Source organism: Notolabrus celidotus, chromosome 9 (assembly GCF_009762535.1).
Source record: "Notolabrus celidotus isolate fNotCel1 chromosome 9, fNotCel1.pri, whole genome shotgun sequence".
Classification (NCBI taxonomy): Eukaryota; Metazoa; Chordata; class Actinopteri; order Labriformes; family Labridae; genus Notolabrus; species Notolabrus celidotus.
The window spans coordinates 27,365,463-27,378,957 of NC_048280.1; the positions used below are offsets into that span (position 1 = coordinate 27,365,463).

The 13,495-nt window shown below is 39.4% G+C and overlaps 1 long non-coding RNA gene across 1 annotated transcript; it reads right to left on the reverse strand.

The window, feature by feature from the left end:
* Positions 1 to 4,931: 4,931 nt before the first annotated feature.
* On the reverse strand, positions 4,932 to 11,391 carry LOC117819375. Its single transcript, XR_004632547.1, has 2 exons — positions 11,337 to 11,391; positions 4,932 to 5,846 (listed from the first exon to the last, which is right to left on the reverse strand). It is a non-coding gene; the product is annotated as an uncharacterized LOC117819375 (long non-coding RNA).
* Positions 11,392 to 13,495: the final 2,104 nt, after the last annotated feature.

The window sequence follows — 13,495 nt, forward strand, 5'->3', positions numbered from 1 at the left end:
GACAAACTCCTGTAAAGTGGTTCATTAAAAAGAGTTTATGACTTCTAGTTGATTAAGAGGCTTTAATTTAAAAACAAACATCATTATAGTTCATCGACAGATACATGGCATGCATCTCCTTATACATAAGATCACTTTGTATGATCATTAAAGGTTATAAAGGGGCTTAGTAATAAAATTGATTATTTTTCTTCAATTACAGCACATGTTGAGAGGGATTTTCTTTGCAGGGTCAGTTTTGTGTGAGCTGTTAAGTCTGAATCACAGCTTTTAAAGCATGATAGCTCCATAATGTTGCCTGTAAACCCTGAGTAAGCAGGGTTTAGTAGGGGTTTTTCACCTGAGCAAACAGCTGCTGAATACACAGTCTGGTGTTGGATAGTGGCCTCTCGTTCCCCAAGTTTAAGAGTAAAAAGTAAACAACCCACGGTGGGATTTTAGTGGCACCTGAAATACTCCAGAGCAGGCACCTTTCAACCCTAAATCTGTTCACTGCAAAAAGACATTTGACAAATATCAAGGTCTAAATATACTAAAAGTGCCAGGTGTGCATACAAGTCACATCACCCTCAACTACCCAGATTATGCCCCTCCACAGATCTTAACTACGGTGTCCTGTCAAAGCTGTTACACTTTGTTTATCAGAAATGTTGACACCAGTGTGTGGTGAGTATACTGCTGAAATAATCTTGTCCCTGTTGGCAGCTGCAGACCGTCATTTTCAGAGCTTTAATAAGCAAGTTTACCTGCAGTTATCATCATCAACGCGTCTGCAGGACTACAGCAGATGTGTCCCCTCCGCCCCTTGAGGTGCAGAGGAGACAAGACTTACTGTGGGAAAGATGGAAACTTGTCTGAAAGAAAAAAGCATGCTGAGTCTCTTAAAAAGAGGCTTTCAGACTCTTCCAAAAAATAAGTGAACATAGAAATCCACAATATTTTAAATATTCAAATTCCAGTACTGTTTGCATGAGAAAAATTAAAATTAAACGATAATAAGAACCTTCTTTTATAAGTTTACTTCAACAAAATGTCTGACAGAGCTGCTTGTATTGTGCTCATGAGGTATGGAAATATAAAAGGTAACACATTAAACTACTTCTTTATTTGTATGCCAATTAAAAACATTGGCTTTACTCTTGTTAACGTATTACAGGATATGTGTTCTTTTTTGATCATATCGATTATTGAAGCCTTGTTTTAAAGTTTTAGAGCACACACACACACACACACACACACACACCCACACACACACACACACACACACACACACACACACACACACACACACACACACACACACAAACACTGCCTCACCTCTGCCTCTAAAGGCGGCATAGTGCTCATCTCATGGCCATTCCTGTCAGGATGTGTGTGCATTCATTTTAGGGAACAGTAAGATGTAGAGCAAAGATTTCTAGCCCCACATACTCCTCTAAGACCAAGGCAGTTTAGCTTTGCTGTCATTTTCTGAAACAGTTCAACAAACAGACCATAACAAGGTCATTATTGGGCTTTGGCTGTTGCAAAGCAAAGCAGAGTCCAATGCTAGGATGATGTTTTTTGCCCTTGTTGGTAGGTGTAACTGGATGCAAACAATTAAGATGAGGAAAAAAAGACTATGAAACAGATACATGAACAATGCACTAATCACACACTGGTCGCATCAGGATAGATAAGACAAAGAAATGGCGTGCTCACTCGAAAGTATTCAAAAAGTAATTTGGTGCTGACCCAAAAGGACAACAAGTCTGTCTATTTCTACTATAAAAGTTTTGAACTTATTACGAGTGCTGACATTTTTTCAACTTTGCATCAGGATAGATGTCTTCACCCCTGTCCACTTGCTCACAGTGTATTTATCTGACTTTTCCTCAGGAAAAATGTAGCTGGAAACTTTCAGGAGTTACATGGATCTGTGAAAACAGTTTTATAGCTGGCTATTTTCTCTACTTCCTGTTGGCGGAGCTTACCACCGCTTGGCTCCTGGTTTATATCTAACCTTGTAGATTATAGGTATTTAATGAAAAGGAAGTTGTAAACAGTAAGAAAACATGCTCTCTTAAGTTTAAACTGGATTATTTGCCTCTTTACTGAGAGAGATGAGAAAACTAACATTAGTCTGTTGAATAGGCTGTGAGGGTAGATCTGAGAGATGATTAGCTCAACTCAGCATAACAACTGGAAACACTGCTTGGTTCACAAAACATACAAATGAATCTATTACATGGTATCTTGTTTGTGTAGGTTTCTGATTTGTGTGCATTGCTGTGCTGTTTCTTATTGAACTCTGGTGTGTGCAGAAATCTCAGCTATAGTGCCTGGAAACCTAGCGAACAGTGACAACAGGACTTCAGGACTTCATACGTTGTACAGCCTTTCTCACATCTTAGGTTTTCATGCCAAACTTAGCTAAGCTAATATTTTTGCCTCCTTTCTTAAGCTCCATGTACAATACGTGGACATACGAGTGTAATCAATCTGGTCTAATTCTGTTAACACATAGCTAATAATCAAAATGTTAAACTATTCACATCACAGTGATTTCACACCCTTTGGATATCGGTCTTGAGTGATATAGGGCTCTGTCAGATTTTGGTGTCTACATTGCGGTTGTGTAGTTTACACCTTCCCTGTCACGTTGTGGCCAGAGTGTGGTTTCTATTTATTTATATATGAGAAACTTAGGAGTGTATGTGGGAGAGAATCAGACCCACTCTGAGCCCACCAGCAGAACCAACGGGGCCACAGAAACCCTCCGTCATACACAGATTTATTTTTAGCCCACATTCTTCAACTCAACAAAGAAGTCATTCAAGTCAATAAAGAAACAACAAATCTCAGTTACAGAGAAGAGTTATGGCATCAATTTATATTTGTGCTACTCTCCTGCCTCACATTTGTTGGTCTGCTATGAAAACACTAAAGATAGTAAATCCTTTCTGAAATATTTGCTTGGGATTAGCAGGAACAGTTTTTTTGCTGAGTACAGCCTCTTCATAGTATCAGCTGGAAGAAAAAACAGGGATCCTGCTCATTGGGTTTGACCGCTCTACTTCTTCAACAACATTCAAACATTCTTCAGTGGCATTAGAAAATATTTGGAGAGTGAGGGAGAAGGAAAGAAACCCAAGACATTAACACGTGGAGCTAAGAGAGCTAACAGGCACAGGAGGACAACCTGCCAACAGGAGCTGGCTCCCAGGAATGTGCACAAACACACACTGCCTCTCTGTTACCCCTCAGAGCCGGGTATCATCTGCACATCTATTTTCTCTTTCTGTTTGTCCTATATGCAGCCTTCAGACCATTGCTTCTGATGTTAAAGCGGATAACTCTGACTGTTGTGTACAAACATTTTTAATATAACTGACTTTCGCTCATGTGGAAAAAAGGAATGGTTTGTACAGTGGCCCTGAAGGGCAAAACACAACGACATTTCAGAAAACACAACACCATGTTGCTTATCCTCAACACCACAGGGTGCTTTGATGAGCTCTCTTTTGTGGGTCTTTTAATTCCACAATTTGGATATTGTACTTCAAAAGCATAGTTCAAACTCCAGTGTGAGGAATGTGTTTCATTTCCATTTCCAATGGAAAGTCCCTGCCAGGATTCAAACCCAGGACCCTTGCATTGAAAGGCAGCAACCCTGTCCACCACACCACAAAGCTGCTTTGCTTTGCTTGCCCCTTTAGGTTTTATCATTTCACATTTTTTTCTAGTAGTTCAAAAGCCCAGCTCATGCACATTGTTAAGAAGGTGTTTCCTTTTCATCTCACATTGGAAGGCCTTAGTGTGATTTGAACCCAGAACCACCAGATTGGTGGTGTATGAGGAAGTATGAGGAATGTGTTACCCCGCTGAGATTTGAACCCAGGACACTTGCATTGAAAGGCAGCAGCCCTGTCCACTTTGCCTTTGCTTTTCTCTTTAGGTAATTTCATTTATATCCTAATGGTACTCCAAAAGCAAAGCTCAGTCTCCTTTGTGATGAAAGCATTTCATGTTTACCACCAAATAGATCTCTGTTCAGGATTTGAACCCTTAACTATATCACTGAACGCATGCAGTACTGACCACCTCACCAAGGGCCTGCCTGGCAGTGCTTATCTAACTGAGAATTTAGGTGCTTTCATTAAACATTGTATTGGGATACTTTAAAAGCACATGTTAGACAGCGTGAAAAAAAATTTGAATTTGTGAAATGTTGTTTTTTGCAATGTTGTGTTTTGTGAAATGTTGTGTTTTGCCCTTCAGGGCCACCATAAAATCCAAATCTAATGAGAGTTTTTATAGTTTACCTGGTCTTAGAAGATTTCTCTTAACAAAAACAGTAAATCATTCTTCTATCCTTGCTTGCCTCTCTTGCTAAGTAATTACCATATTGGGGCCCAGTAGCTGTGATGGCAGTCTGTTGTTGTTCCTGCTCTGTTCACTTCACCTTGATGGCTGAGCAGCTGCTCACTCAGCAGAGGGTCGACAGCACAGACAGCATATTAGTTTACACAACCCCCAATTCCAATTTTTCCCTCCATCAAGTCTGTGTAACTTATTTCATGCATGTCACCCTCATTAGTATAATTTCTTCATCACACACCACTCAAGTAGAGTTTTAGCCGCAGAGGATCACAGTTAAAGACTTTTGTGGAGAGATTCTTCACAGTGCAAAGTTTGTCTGACATTGCTGCGTCACACCATATGGTATTTCCTGTTGTCCTTGCAGCATGTGTCAACCTGACCTTTTAAGACTTGTGCATCTCCTACAACAATGTCATCCAGGTAGATTCTTATGCAGCGTTTATTACATTACTGCAGGGTATTTAGAGGTGCAAGTCAGAACACTGTGCCACCTTCTGTTGTTGTTATCAAAGTCTGCGAACACTGCCAAGCACTTGATTCATTGCACAAAAACAAAACTGTCAAAGGAGTGATTTATGTCAAGGTGTATTTTATTGGTGATGTTGCTTCAGGAAAATAAAACAGTATTTGAAAATTACAGCTTTAATGGGGTTTTGGCATGTGCAGATTTACAATCACAGCAGTTCAATTGTTGCAAGTGCAAAGAAAAGTCTGAGGTTTCACAAGGAAAGCCTATATATGTTATCAATCAAGCAGAGCTCCTCCAAGTTGTTGATTCTTTGTTTGAGTAATATCGACTCTAATTGTTTTTGTCAAGGTGTCATTCATGATAATGAGTTTGAGTGAGTGGCAGATAAAGACTCTTTTCTTTGCACACTCTGGGGCTCTGCAGCAGGTCTGTCATAGAGTTTCAAGGCAGAGCTGTGCCCCTGCCTGAATGAAAAAACAGCATGGAAAGAATTTCCTGAAGTGAAACTCAATCACATTTGCCACTAAACAGCAGAATGTGCACAGGAGGAATCATCAGCAAAGCCTTGTGTTGTAGCCACTTGTTATTGCAGCTCTTAAAAAGCAGAATAGCACAAGACATTCAAAAACCATGCTAAAGCTCCATGAAGGTGTAAATTTTGTTGATGCAATAAAGATGTATACGCTATTAAAGAATGGCCTCTTTCCAATAGAATAATTCACGTCACTTCAGACCTTGAAATATTCTGACTTTGTCACACAGGAATTTTTAGTCAGAGTAGAAGTCCAGGTGGAGTGTCAGCCAAGGACGATGGTGGCGTTACTGAAGATGGTGTGCCAGAGGAGGCCATAATCCTTGGCTTTCCTGTGCTGACTGGTCCCTCAGAGCCCAGCTGGTGTGGGGTTTCCATCCAAGCAGCTGGGTTAGGATGTTCTGTGGTCCTCTTCGGTCGTCTTTGAAAGAGGATAGTCAAGTTGAGTCCCTCCATGAGGCCCTGAGGACCCTGACACTGTAGCTACACAGAGGAGAAGAGGAGAGATGACTGTGAGGCAGAAACGTCTGAAAGGATAAGAAGACGACAGAGAGCAGCTGGAAGACTCTTTGACCTTGGCAGCAGGTGAACACAGCGCCAGTGTGAAGGAGGAAATCTGGCAAGAGACTTGGAAGGTCTTGAACCAATGTGGGAACTCGGGATGGCTGAAATGTGTCTGACTCAAACAGAGAGGAAGAATAAAAGTCGATGGTATAAAAAGAAAATGTTTTTAGTTCAGAAGGTTTCTCAGACAGGGTGGGGTGAGCTGAGTGCAAAGCGGCTCTCCTGCTGGGAGAAGCACATGGCTGGGTGAAGCTTTTCATGTACCCCCACAGAGGCAGTGGACAACTTTAGGAAAGGCCTTGACAGTGTGTTGACTGGGCCTTTTCGTCAATCTGTCTGATCTACTGTTTCTTGATCTGGGGAGGCCTCGGGGTTGAAATGGTTTACTTGTATTTTGCCTGGCCACACAGATGGTGGAAAATAGCTCTGTAGTTGGTTTTGCTTGGCGAGGCAGCTCTGTTTTATTTGGAGCTCTGCGCCTGAGGATGAGTCGCCCAGTTTGACTGGAGCGCACCCAAAGGCCTTTGGAGATCGCACAGGCACTAAAATCCATATGTGAGCGATATAAACAGCAGCCAGTGTTTATTTACAGCATTTGATTCTTCAGCATGTACACAGTGCTTGCAAACTGCACACCCTGAAAATGGGAGCATGCATTTAACATGCATAACTTAAATAAGAACAACAAGCACATACAGTAAACACAAAGTGAATCATGTTGTACAGTTCTTTCTTTCAATTTAATTTTGGTATTATTTCCAAAAACACATCTTTTACAGTATGGTCTTCTCTTAGATTCAGACTTACACATGCCAAGGTACTTCAACAAGGCTCATCGTGACCAATATCAGCTTCCAATATCTTCTATTTTATATTCAGGAAATTGTTTGTAGACTTTTATTTGAAGAATTTAATGAGAATAGTTAAACTACTCTTACATCTGCTCACAGAAAACGCAGCCGTTTAACTTTGCCTTGAATAACAATGAATCAGCAACTAGATCAAACATTTGACCATGGTGTGTCACGGTGCATGAGCCGTTAGTTCAGTGGCATGTGCCACGGTCATTGATATGTCGCTAAGGAGCCAGCTGCATGTTGCTGATCACTTCACTAGACTGGTGTGCTGGTCCCCTCAGTGGTATATTAGTGTTATGCCACCAGTATACCACTTGTATCGGTGCTGATTGACAGCAGAAGGCTTCTATCAGTCACCCCAGCTACGCCCACATTCAAACCTTCATAATGCACATGATAACTAATACCAGTTCCCTTGCTTTACTTTATTGCAGTAAATGTACACATTTTGTGTCTTTATTGACAACTCAAGTGCAACATAGTGATGAAAATAAAAGATTGTTAACGCCTCTCTCATCCACGTTTCCTGTGTATAGAAAGTATTTTTTTTTGTACCTCAGTGATGTCTGAAAGTAATTACATCACCTGATTCTTACAAATGTAACCAGGGAGCTCGTATCAAGGTTTATTTTAAGCTAAAGTTGTTGTAAGCCTAGCTTGTGTAGCTGGTCAGAGTAATAGATAGCAGAAAGCCTGCAGTCCCACATTGCATCATTACATGCAGCCCAAGGTCTATGACAATGCTGGTAAAAATATGACTAATGCTTTGTTGATAGTAACAATATGGAGTTTTTGTGGAGGTTTCTATGATGAAATGTGGAATCGTTTCTGTCTGTCTCTGATCACTCTGACCGGTTAGGGTGGCTAGGCTGTACTTTGGGGACACAATACAGGCTGGTTATCTCCAAGAGAAACTCCAAAAAACTCTGTTGAAACATAAAACTGTTGTTTATAATCATAATTTTTCTAGTCTGACCCTCTTGAGAGAAAATGCAAAAAGTGCAATCCTATCAGAACAGATTTAATGACACAGCTATTCTACAAATTAAAAACAGACAGACATTTCAACAACAAACCAAACACCAGCAATGTTTTTGTGTTTCTGAGCCTCTTTCTCATTGCCATGGAGTATCTGTAGCCTGAATTAGTTAGATGGTTCAAACATGCATGCATTTGGCACTGCTCATGGCTAAATAGATTAAATTACAGAGACATGCTCTCTCTGCTTTTCAACATCCAGTGTTTAAAGATTCTCTCTTTGCATACTCAACCACTGGTTTTCATATATAAACAAGGGCACATGAAAAGAAGAAGTCAGCAGAATTCTCATCCTTATTGTGACCAGACATCTGAGCGAAACATTTACATTGAAAACAGGAAATATCTACAACCAGTCTCTCATTTCTGTCTCTTATTTCTCTGGAAAAACAAATTATTTTCCCTGTATCTGAGAGCAGTGATTATGGTTGTGCTCTGTGGAGGGCTGAGGTGGTCGAAATAGGAGCCTGGGGGATTTTATGACTGCTGTGAATCCAGGAAAGGCATGTCTGCTTCTGCTTCTCCTCTGCTTGTCGACCAAAGTGTGATAATCAGAGAGAAGAGCGTCAACCACAAACCACACAAAGGTTTGCACAAACCTGACCACACAAGTCAGACTTAAGCATGACTTTGCTTAGAATAAGAGCTCTATGCACCTAAACGTTCACTAGTATAGCTCCCTTAAAACTACTTGCAAGAATTAAAGTTTGGTTTGAGAAGATTAGTTGGTGCTATATTTGATTTTTAAAAGTGTAATACAGTCTAATATTCTGCTTTATGTCTAAAAGCAAAGAACTGCCTTCAAATGTATCAGTCATTGTACTGTATAATGAGATGATGCACTGTTCAGACATATGAATGTACATTGCTGTACGGATCATTTTTGTACAACTGTGTTCACCAAGTCTCTCCATTTCTCATCCCCCTGGCACCATAACAGTATGTGAAGACTGGTCTCGGTCATGAGGGGTACACTCACTTTAAAGGTAAATGGTGCCATCTGTTACAATAAACATTGGCATTAAATGAATGAACCCAGCATGATGACCCCACTTTATTCACATGTATTTCAGGGGAAAAACTTGTGTTATATTATATGCTTTATGTTTTTATATTTCATTTTCATTTGTGTTACTCATATTTTGTACTGTATTTGAACTTTGACTTGCACTCAAGATTAATTAAGTTTTATTTTATCTGACAAAGGCTTGAGGAAATATCCCTCTGTGGATGATCAATCAGGTCTTAGTTGTAATATTGCTGAATGAGACTCTCTGAAGACATCAGAGGTGGGGAAAATGTACAAACATGAAATTAGAATGTCTAAATTCAAATATTTGCATCCAATGAAGACGTTAAATACGGTAATGATCAGTTTAATTTAACTTGGGAAATTGAAGGGAAATTGGAAATGTGTTTGTCTCCAATGAATCATCAAACACATGGTACTTAATTCTTAAATAAAATGATATAAAACAACCTGTAGAGCACACTAGTTGTAACTAGTTCTTGCAAAATGTCTTGCATCAGCTTAAAATTTGGAAATAGAATTGTTTGACATGCTCTTGCTTTACCTAATGTGCCATTCTTTTGTTGAAACATTAGTCACCAGAGTGGTGAAAGAAGAGGATTCCATCACCTGATTCCTTATTTATGATTTGCATTTATGACCCCAACACTGCATTTAGTTTGCTCATTTGACCAGAATAATGATCCTTATTATACCATGTTTTAAACCAGTCTGTTTGAAGAATTACAGAGTGGCACACATTTTTCTGCTGAGGCTGGCTGTGCTGGCAGCCTGAGTTACAGCCACTTCAAAGTCTGGTTTAAGTGGTCCATTAACCATTGGTAATTAAAGTGTCACTTTAAACAGCATATAGCTCACTGCTCTCCCTGGACTGTTAAACAAAAATGTAAAATTGGAAAAAATGTTGCATTGAAAGCATGGTTTCCTGCAGTCCTCCCTCATTACCAGTGTAAAGGTAGAAACATGTTGGCAGTGGCCGTGCAGTGATTCCAGAGCAGGGCTTTCCATGTGGGCTCTATGTAACATGTTGGCTACAATTTCCTCTCTTTTTTCACCTATGTTTTGTCAGATCGTAAATTTGTCTTGAATTAATTGGCAGGTACAAAACTGTGTCAGTGAAGCTGATTGCTGTTGAAATAACCTTTTCTTTAAGTGCTTGTTTCACGTTTTCTGGCCTCTTTATTTTGAAATGGCCTCATATAAAGTCCAGATGCTACTGGCGTCCACAGTGTTGATACTGTGTGAGGACCTGAAAGGAGGACAAATACTTTCCATACCAGAGATGTACAGAGAAAATTAGAATGAAGAAGTATTTGGGTCGGTTTAAGATTTCACAGAGAGAAGATTCAGATCATTGTAAGAGACTTAACATCTGGCTTTAGCATGATGAGCAGCACTGCACCAACACACCATGTTCACCATCTCTGTATAGATATTAAAAAGATACTAAAGGGATGTCAAATGAGTCTGTATGTATTTCACACTCTGACACTGAATATCCTGCACTAGATACTCTAAAATAAAGTTGCAATAAGTTAATGCCATCTTACTGTCAGTGCCTTACTTTGAAGTTTTTACATAAATGACACATTCAGTTCAACAGGCGAGCGATTATGACTTTCCTTGGACAGGCAAATAAAAAAAATGGTCTTGGAAAATTAAATTAGGTTTTCAGAGTTTTAGAGGCATTTTCTCTTGCCAAACTCAACATAATAACTGTAAAACTATTACAACCTGAGAAGTGTTGGTATTGGCTGCCTGTCAGAGCAGGGGCAGTAAAACAGTGCCAGAGCCTGGCTGCCATGTGCTTTCATTTAACTTTCATTTCAATGAAAATGACAAGGACCTTTACTATCTGCTCACAATGCAGCAATTATACCAATGAGACTCGTTCAAATATGCTATATGTTAGATTTTTCACAGTCATTGATGTGTGACTGATGCCCAGAAGTTGTAACAAAAGCTTGACAGTCCACTCTTATTGCTTTTCCAGCAGCCTGGCCATCGTCTGCATGGCACCACTTGGAACATTTCTGAGTGCCTGGCTGAGTTTGAAAAAACATGTTTCCCTGCTTCTTTATATATATAAAAAGAATCTAAGGGCACACTTGGCTGTAAATCACAGACGCATTTATGAGACAGTGGATTGTTAAAGTTTTCCCACTGTGGACACCTCAGCTGGGAGAAGCGCTTCGGTCAGTTTGGATGTCAGACATTTCTTACTTGATCTCTTCCAGCGCTGGATCACCTGTACACAAAGGCCAAAAAAACAACCACTGCAAACCCCTAAGAGTCACAGGATGAGGTCGAGGTCAGTCCGCCTTGTTTTATTTGGTTGATTTCTCTCATTGAGCTGCTTTACTACCTGTTATGATATACGATGATCTCTAGCAGCGTGTAGGTAAAACAAATCATACAGAAGGTAGGGGTCTCTGTTGGGGAATTACTTTTCACCTTACTGTTACTGGGGCAAGGATAACTTACCTTCTCCTCAACTGGTTCCTTTCTGAGGGCAGCTGGGAAGTGTGCCAGAGACACTAAAAATACAGAAATGAGAAGAATTTAATCCCTATCACAAACATGCCAAAGCCAGTGAGAGATTAAAGGCTGCTTCCAAAAAATAACATTTCTCAACGGTGGACAATAATTCCATTTATTCCACAAGATATTTTCTTTTTACATATGAGACTCTTTCTCAGGTCGGGGATAAAAATTGATGCTTTTGTTTTTGCTTTGTATCATTTTACGCAGTAGCTGTGTCACTAAGGAATTTCTCTTGCCAGGAATAACTTAAGGTGATATTATGGGTCAGTATGAAAAGGCTACTGTTTCCCAAAGTATCCATACCTCAGAGCAGGAAACTCAGAGTCAAGAGTGCTAATATCTCTTATGATTAGATATAGTTTAATTATATATATAGTTATATATGTGGAAATTGGCATGGGGAGCAACATCTAGTAGAAAAGATTTATTTTAATACTCTGTAAATATAAAAATATAAGGCTGGCATAAAAAATCGTATGAAGTTTAGATTTCATTGAGCGTCTAAGCCTTATATTATATAGTTGGACCATTCAAAAGAAGTTGTGATAAGAGACACACGTTACAATAGCACTGAAAAAAGATAGAGCAAATGAACAGCTATACTCCTGCTGAAACACAGAGAATATGCAATAAACTGGAAAATCAGATTCACTGGATTAACTTGTAAAAAACAAACTTCTATCACCAAGATATATCTATATGTTTCTTAACGGCTCTCACACGAAGGTTGTTACACTTACATTTGACAAACAGACTTTGGTTTGTTTACTATTCCCAATTTCATTTAGCAGACACTCTTGTCTCAAGATAATGTAAATCTGAAAGTAAGTATGAACACAAGCAAGGATCTAAACAGGAAGAAGTGTAAGGGCCTACCATCTCCACTTCTTTTTCTCACTGACCAACAGAGCACTGTCACGACTTCTGAAATAATTGTATGTATTGTAAATGTATGATATTTGACAGTTAATACGTTGTTTGCAGACTGGCATCTGACATCATTTATGCTGTAACAAATTAAAAAAGAAGCATAGCCTCTTGAGTAGCAGAATTTGTTGTGCCACAACAACTATTGCATTGAAAATTATCCAAAGGGGCTTCAATGGTAAACTGTATGCCATTTTTTTTTACAGACCTAACCCTCCTGTTACCCTCAAATTTACTATCATCTTTTATCCTTGGGGTCAATTGGACCCCAGCAATTAAAACCTCCAGAAACTGATTGTTACCCAAGTTTATGTGTCAGGTACTTCATGTTTCTTTGTTGACTATCTAAACAGCCCTTTAAATGAAATATATTTCATGCATAAACACAATTTAAAGCATTTAGAAGGACTTTATTTGTAAAATAGATCATGAAACTGCTGCGAGTTTGTCATGCTCTAGTTGGCCCTGCCTTGTTTCTATGTTATCAAAATGTATGACACAGGACACATCATTGAATGTCTTTAGAGACATGGTGGCTGGAAATATTATATCTCAATGTAAAGGTTGGTGGTTCAATCCCAGCTCCTGCAGTCAGATGCAGACGTGTCCTTGGTTATAGTGACATCAATATCATCCAAAACACCCAAAACAAATGTGTGTAAAATGTTGACATTTTTTATGTTGTATACAGCTAACACAGCCTGGGGTCAAATCGACCCCAAGGAACACTGATGCGTATTTACTTTACAGGAAGTTGGAACATATCAACATTTTAATTTAACGTCTTCCCAGTTGTTCCCATTAAAATAGGAAAAGTCATGAAATATAAAGCCAAAACAGTGATGTTAGTCATTAATTTAGAGACGTTAAACATTGAATGGGGTCCAATTGACCCCAAGGATAACAGGAGGGTTAAAATCTGTCACATACATCAACCATTGGATGGATCATGACCTAAATGAGCTAATTCATGATTATAAAAAATTAAAGACTGATTAAGATTGAAGACACTTCAATGAGCCTTTGAATGAGTGATCAAAGTTTTCTGCTGCAGTAGGCCATGTCTTTCCAACTTGCCACTGAATGACAACACCCCCCTCTGCTGTCCACCAGCTGTAGGCCTGCTGTCCAAAGGCTCTCATCTGTACTCACTAATTCACTTCACCCTGACT